Source organism: Camellia sinensis, chromosome 7, assembly GCF_055761805.1.
Source record: "Camellia sinensis isolate YWXY chromosome 7, ASM5576180v1, whole genome shotgun sequence".
NCBI classification, from domain to species: domain Eukaryota; kingdom Viridiplantae; phylum Streptophyta; class Magnoliopsida; order Ericales; family Theaceae; genus Camellia; species Camellia sinensis.
Window position 1 is genome coordinate 96,278,250 of NC_138967.1, and position 7,735 is coordinate 96,285,984.

Sequence of the window (7,735 nt, forward strand, 5' to 3'; positions counted from 1 at the left end):
GAGCGTTGTGTTCTCCGCTCGAGCAGGAATGTCGTATATCAGTTGGCAGCTGGGCATTTTAAAATCATTTTTTACATTCTCTCTCTCTCTCTCTCTTACTTTCTAAAAAGACATTTTAAGAGTTCCTCTTTCTAGAAACTCCCTTCTCTCTAGGGTTTGATCTAGTTAGAGTGTTTCCTTTTCCTTCGGCCTTTATAAAAGTTGGGTTGATTGTCGAGGGCTACACTTTGATACGAGAATATTGAGTTTTGGAGTACGTTGAGTTTCTTCATCTTCTTTCCTTAAGCTCCGAATTTGAGGTGGGGATTCCTACTCACTCTTATGGTCTTTGACATAGATTTTTTGGTTGTTTTGATAAAGTGTTGAAGTTGGGTAAATTTTGGGACTTAGGGTTTCAAAATGTTAAAAGAGGATTTGTTATTTTGAGTCTAAAATGTATATTGTGGGTTCAAAATAATGATATCGTTGTTGGTTGTTGATATTTAGACCATTGGGTTAATATTGGGAAATCGGGTGGAAAACCCTAATTTTGGGAAAATTGTGATTTTATGGAATTGAGTTGGAAATAATGAAATTGGTTCACTATATGGTTGAATAGTGGAGTTAGATTTATTAATCGCACACTTTTGAAAACATTGATATTTTACATGTTGGAGCTTTTATTATCTGTTTAGAAATAATTGCTTGGGCTACCGGTAGAGGGTAGTTTCGATTGTTGCAGACAATGCATGATGATTAGGCAAATTAAAACTAATCAATTGGATATGTCATAGAGTATGACGGTTGATAGAATACATTAAAGGGGGTTCAAGAAAGGAGTTGGAGAATTCGAAGATCTTCAAAGATCCTTGAAGAACAACTTTGAATTCTCTAGAAGATGATGAGAGGCTTAGATTCTTCAATAGTCTCAACTCAAGAACACAAGAGTAAAGGAGATGATGGAGATAAGAGATTGGGTGAAGAAGAAGGCAAAATGGCTAGAGAGAGAATAATGGCAAGGCTCTCCCATGGATCTCCCACTTTCATTCTCAAGGTTGATAATGGAGAAGGGAAATTAATTCTTTCCCAAGAGTTAACTCTCCAAAATCCATCCCTGTAAAGCTATGGGTGGGTGCTATTTATAGGCACCTCATGATGTAGGATGGAGCCCATGTGCAAGGCACATGGGGAATATTCTCTCTAACCACCTTGTCCAAGGAGGTGACCTCTCCGAGGATGAGGAAAATCCTGAAGAAGAGATCAACCTCTCGGCGAACCCTTCTTCTTAGCCACACCTAACCAATGATCCCCAATCATCCCAAAGGGTCAAGGATAGTCCCAGAGGACGTCCTGCCGCATAAGGATCAGGGGTAGTTTAAGAAAACGCCCTGCCGCAAATATTGCCAAGTGTTAGGGACCCCCTAGATCGTGCTACCTCGACCCGGGTATAGGCTAGTTTAACCGAAGAGTGAATTTATCTCCACTCACCGTCTTCGGGATCAGGTCCTTTGTTCGAACTCCATTACGCCCATGGTTCTGGTGCGTAGATCCCGGAAAGCTCCGAGCCCGCAAGTGTTCTGGGACTCATTAACGGAGCGACTTCTAAATTACGTCTGAATCCATTCGAAGTCAAGTGCTTCGGATCTCTAGGTTCGTGGATTCGAACCCTTTCGACTCCGAGTGCCTCGGATCTCTAGGCTTGCTCAATACCCTTTCGAGTCTAGGCCCAAGTAAGTCTCTAAGTTCGTGGATCCAAACCCTTTCGAGGCTTAGAGCGATTCAGCCCGTTTGATGGTGATAAATTTGGGCCTACCAATCTTGGACTTGCGATAAATTCAAGCCCACAAACCTTGAACTATTGGACCTAATTAACCTTGAACTATTGGACCTAATTAATTTAGTGGGCTTAGCTCCTCCTACACTCTCCAAACCCAAAAAGCACCCATGTTCGATCATTCCTTCCACATACGATGAAAAACCAAAGGCAAGGCTCTATACAATAAACAACTTGTGTGAAAAATCCCTTCATGAAGAGCAGCGTTTTACAGCATTGTTGGTCTTCTTCTCTTGCTCCATTCATCCTCTGAATCGGTGGCGGCGACGGCAATTTGGGGTTTGATGCACTAGGGTCATCGTTATCCTCTTTTCTTGTACCAAGCTCTGCTAGATCTCTTGGATCTTTATGTTGACGATAATTTAGTTATACTAGAAGCTATGGCAATGATTTGGGGTTTGGCTGTAGATGGTGTAGTAAGGGTGGAGACACATGTGGGTAATAGTGGGTGGAGGTGATTGGGGTGAGGGTGGAAGCAGAGGTGTGGGTTGGAATTGCTTGATTTGGGAAAATCATTTACTTATATTACTGCACTTGGTCAAGATCAACCATAGTTGAAAAGATCGAAACCTATCTCAAAGCTATGTCATGGTGCTTGGTTGCTGAAGACAACGCGTTTGACAAAAGTCCCAAGTGAGGTGAGCTTCCTCTTGCTTTGATTCTCTTTTCAGTGGGGGTTTGAAGTGGCGATTGTGCATTAGGTGTTGATTGTGGGTGTTGGACATCTAATGCAATTTTGATTTGTTAAAGCAACCAAAGAAACATTCTAGCATGAGGTGTTTTCAGTTAGTAATAATTTGCTTTGGAAATGAAATGGACATTTGAATTGGACTTTCTTTGTTTGCTTTAGCAAATTTCTTTTGTTCTGTTGTCATTAATGGTGGTTTTTTTTTTTTTTTTTTTTTTCTACCAAGGTAAGATATGTCATTTTATCAGGCTTCCAAAAAATATTTATGTTTGAATGAATTAATAATTTTATTCATTAAAAATAATTTAATTGATAAATCAATTTAGTAGTTAAAAATGTGAGAATGGTGATATTTGAGAGACATTTTATTATAATTTATTCACTTTTTATTTAGTATTTAAGCTCGGATTATTAGCAAAAGTTGTCATTGTTTGAAAATTAACCTTGGTTGCTTCTTTGTAATTTGTAGTTTTTAGAAATAATGGAGGAGAAAGTAGCTAGCTTGGCTTAATGTGTTCACTGTGTAAATGTTGGGATCCAGTATATGGAGTTGTATTTGTCCTGTTTTTTATGGATCTTGTGCTTTCTTTTCTTCATTTTATCCAGAGAATTCTCAAGTGGCAAATGCAAGGTTTCAAGCTACAACAGCAATTCGAGATGTAGCCAGGTTTCAGGCTACAACAGCAGTTTGAGATGCAGCTATCAGAGAATGGGTGCTTCTTACGGTTGATGAGAAGACAAGCTTGATTAGGTAATTTATAAGTTGGAAGTCTCCATAAAAGCCATTCATAGTATCATATTATTGCTACTAATGCATGGGTGTGCATATCCTTTTTATGAATGTCAGACAATTTTCTTTTGGTACTGTGGAACGCATCATGCTAGATTACTTATCAAATTCTTTTCTTTAGTTTTTAGTTGTTTTTTTATTTTTCTTTTTAATTTTTATTTTCCTTTGTTTGTTTTGGGGGATGGGTTATTATTAAAGATGTTACTACATTTATTTTTGCAAGGATTCATAGGTTCCCCTTACTTGAGACCCCCTCCTGGTACTACTAGGCTACTAGCTTGTGGTACCTCACAAAATTGTTACACAGAAATTCTTCAATATTTTTATATTTTTGTATTTTAAATATTTATTTCAGTGTCCTACAACCTTGATATATATATGTATATATATATATTGCTTACACTTATAATCACTACATTTGTTACAGTTTTTGTTTGTGCTTTGTTATGCAACATGCTAGTTCACCCAAGGGCTATGTACAAGCAAAAGTTTCTTCAATAGCTGCTCAATTGATGAAAAGGGGTTGGTAGGTTGCCTATAAGTTTAATTCTAACCTCCTAACATGTCATGAAAAATGCTTCTGCAATACTATGTTATGGCAATTGTAGCTTACTTGGGATGCTGCTACCATATGTTATTATTGTCGGCATGAGTTAGGTCCTGAAAAGATTGACCCAAGTTGCCATATTACATTTTTTTATATATTTAAAACAAAAAATTAACCTTGGCATGAGTTATGTCCTTAAAAGATTGACACATCAATTCATTGTTACATGAACTTCTTGTTAGCTACTAAAGAGAATTTAAAATTCCTAATTTGGCATATATGTTTTGTTTGTAGGCTAGACTTTACGGCTGCTGAAATGGGGGTTTTCTTGTATCATGTATATGTTTTATCCTTTAACAATGCATCTGTAATGTACTATTTCTTTGATATTATTGCTTGGTATTAAATAATTCAATTTTTGCAAATTTTAGAAGTGGGTTTGATCTTTTGAACAAGCAAAGAAAAGAGTTAAACATAAAAATAAAACAAATTTGGAATATATGATAAGTAGAACAATTGTTTTGAAAAAGAACAATTTCTACAATCAATGTTTTAAAAAAACTAAAATAATATACCAAAGTTTTTTTTTTTTTTGAACAAGAATTACATATCAAACCTTATTGTGACAAAATTGTGATACGCATACCAAAGCTTATTGAGGCATACCTGGAATTATTTGTATCATCTTGGGAACATAGTGGTCTGTTTGGAAGGAAAGAAAAAGTAAGTATCAACTATTGGGGAGCTGATTAAGGTTAAAATTTCTTTATGGTTGAAATATAATACATACGGGGTACCTTTTTCTATTAATAATGTGGTGTTCAACCTTCTGCAAGTTAGATCTTGTTCAAGGCAGTAGATTAGGAGTAGAGATCTGGGCTAATTTTTGGATTTTAAGATTGTTGTTTGTAGGTTAGGTGACTATTGTTTGGTAGATCTAACAGCTTTTAGACTTGAACTAGCACATGATTGGGTGCCCCCCTTGGTGCCAACCTTGTGGGGATTAGGTTGGGGTGCTATGAGGCTAATTTGTTCTTGTCTTTTCTAGGTAACTCTCGGCTTTGGGTGGTTGTTGAAGGCTTGTGCGATGTTATATAGATTAGGTTGTTGAAGGCCTGTTTGGTTGTGTGGCTATTTTGTTCCTCTGCTTTGTTGAAGTTCTGCATCAAGTGTAGTTCTGCTTTGCTCCTCTGCTAATGGTTTGAATAATGGGAGTGGCCTATTTGTTGGGTGTGGCTACTGCTGTTAGTTACAGAAGAAGTGTGGAAACTGCTGTATTGATGTAATGTATGTTTGCTGTTGTTAATGTATGTTGCTGGTTGCTGCTGCTAATATATTGTGAAGTTCTATTTTCTCTACTGCTGCTAATGTTTATTGTTGCTGCTACTGTTCCTCTGCTTTGTTCAATTAGTGTTGGCTCCTCACCAACATTGTGATTTGTTCCTTTATTTCTTTCTTTCTTGTTTCTTCTTTATTGATGTAATCTCATATGTAATGTATGTTTTTTTCCATCAATAAACATTCTATTTTGCTGATAAAAAAAAAATAATTATTAGCTATTGGCTTGGAAATTGAATTATTTATTTATTCCTAAATGATGCCAGCTTGTTTAATTTTTAATGAATTTTCTTCTCTATGCAGGTTTTGTTAGTGATTTGAGTAGGACTAGTTCTCTTTGGGTATGTATGGGGTAGCAGAGCTATAGAGCACAAATGATTTGAGTCCCGCTCAGGTAAAGTATGTTTTGATCCTATTCATGAATCATTTTGTTTTGTAGTTATGGATAGAATTTGAATAGGCTTAGTTGTTTCAATCTTCCAATACCTATAAAACCCCTTTAAGTTTGTATAGAACACATTTAGAATCTTACTATCCCAAAGATTGTCAAAGCAACAAATTGTCAGTCACTATATTGTACTTTGGAAGAGATACTTGAATATGGATGAAATGTATCAAAATTAGCATAAAGTCAGTAATCATAATTTCAGAAAATGATGTTAAATAATGTAGAAAAAGGACCATGTAAGTGTTTGGTTTCTTATTGATTTTGGTTCCTAAACTGGTGCATGTTCACTAGTAGTAAGTAGACTTAAGCACATTATGGCAGATGATTCCAAACAATAGAATTGTAATTAGTAATTTATAGTTGAGTAGTTAGTAAGTTATAGTTGAGTGATACATGTTGATTGAAGCATTGATGTTTTCTATTTGAAATGTCCCTCTGCAACTCCCTTGATTCTAATTTGTTAGCCTCAATATTGTTGAAATGGATTTTTTTTTTTTTTTTTTTTTTAAATATCAGTAGCATGATAATGAGGAAGCTTGATGAATGAAATGAAATGGAAAAACCAGAGTTTCATTCACGTAACCAGAATTTTCCCTTATGGTCCGAGTGGCATCGTATGTGGCAACATGGATTAATTTTCACTACTAAGAGAGTTTAGCCATGAGCACAGTAAATTTGCATCCACAAAATTAAATGCTTAGGTTCTCTTGAGAAAGGTAACCTAAATTAAGCTCTTCTTGTTTTGGTTGTAGAAATGCCATTGAATCATAGGAAGGATTTAATCTAATTATTAAAACGTAGCTTAAGTATACAAAATTACAATTCAACATGCTGGTATTCATCATTTTTTTGACATCAACTCTCCTCTAATATCTTCATGTTAGGGCACCTGTGTTGATTCCCTTTGTTTTTACTCTCTTAGTCAAGAAATTTTTTTTTTTTCAACTTTAGATTTTTACCCTCACTAAAGAGAAAATTTCTGTCTGTACAAAGCCATGGAGATTATGGTTGCTTGCTCTGCAATGGCTTTAACAAAAAGGAAACAATAAAAAGGAGGAAATAACCAATCACTAGATAGCTCTTGAGACAAGTGGAATCGTGGAGGTATAATAAGTGCAGCTGCATTAGCCAGAGGAACCTTAATGACAATTACTGGTGGTATGACATCTTCAGCTTAGGCTTTTGAACATTTTAAATGCCATATTGTTTTTTCCTGATGAATTCATATTTTATTGGCAACAGGGTTAGCTGCTCCAACTATTCATGCAATTTTAGGTGCCTTACCACATATATATTGGGCACCCTCGTCCCTATAATAGAAGCAAGCAGTTTTGCTGCAGCTGCAACTATTGCAGGAACTGTTGCCAGTAGTTTTGGATAAATCTGTAAATAGTTCTGGATATGTTTAGAAACCTAGATATGCCCAGTTTTTGGATGGTTTAAACTTTTTGGACAGTTTAAAACTTGAGGATATAGTTTTTGAATATTTGGAATGTATAGAAAATTGTCGAATGTTCATAATTTATGAATATAGTTTCTTTTTTATGCTTGAAACAATATTTTGATGGTTGATTGAAATTTTGTGAAGCTTGTTTGTAATGTTTGTTAGATTATACAGAATAGGCCAAGTAGAACCTGCTGAATTAAAAAAAAAAAAATATATATATATATATATATATATATTCTACGGTAGGCATAATAGGTCGTTGTATTGCATATTTTACGACGAGCAATGAAAATTGTGATTTGTGATAGGAATTAATGGCGTACAAAAGTAGTTGTAGAAAAATCAAACACGACGCAAAAGATTTGTTGTTAAATGATTTTTAACGGCGTACTGCGACATGCCATTGAAGTGAATGACTGGTCATAACACAGCTTTACCTCGCGCGTCGTAAAATCATCATATCCATGGCGTGTATTTGGTGCTGTAAAAACCTAAATTTGTTGTAGTGTTTATCCTTAGCTTAGGACTAGGAAATGTGGTTCATGTATTAGTAATGGATGCATGTGATGGGTTAAGATTATAAGGAATGAACACACTATCGAAAACGAGTTCTTATTATATCTGGAAAATGTAAGAGAAAGAAAAGAGAATAGATATATATCAT

General features: G+C 35.4%; 1 long non-coding RNA gene across 6 annotated transcripts; it reads left to right on the forward strand.

Annotated features, from left to right (window-relative positions):
• Nucleotides 1–1,849: 1,849 nt before the first annotated feature.
• On the forward strand, nt 1,850–7,181 carry LOC114295270 (uncharacterized). Of its 6 annotated transcripts, none has more exons than XR_014335764.1 (6): nt 1,850–2,451; nt 3,108–3,252; nt 4,887–5,145; nt 5,480–5,575; nt 6,618–6,782; nt 6,867–7,181. It is a non-coding gene; the product is annotated as an uncharacterized LOC114295270 (long non-coding RNA). The 6 variants fall into 6 exon arrangements; XR_014335763.1 differs by having other exon boundaries at nt 5,480–5,570; XR_014335761.1 differs by having other exon boundaries at nt 1,867–2,451; nt 4,887–5,125; nt 5,480–5,570.
• The last annotated feature ends 554 nt before the right edge of the window (nt 7,182–7,735 follow it).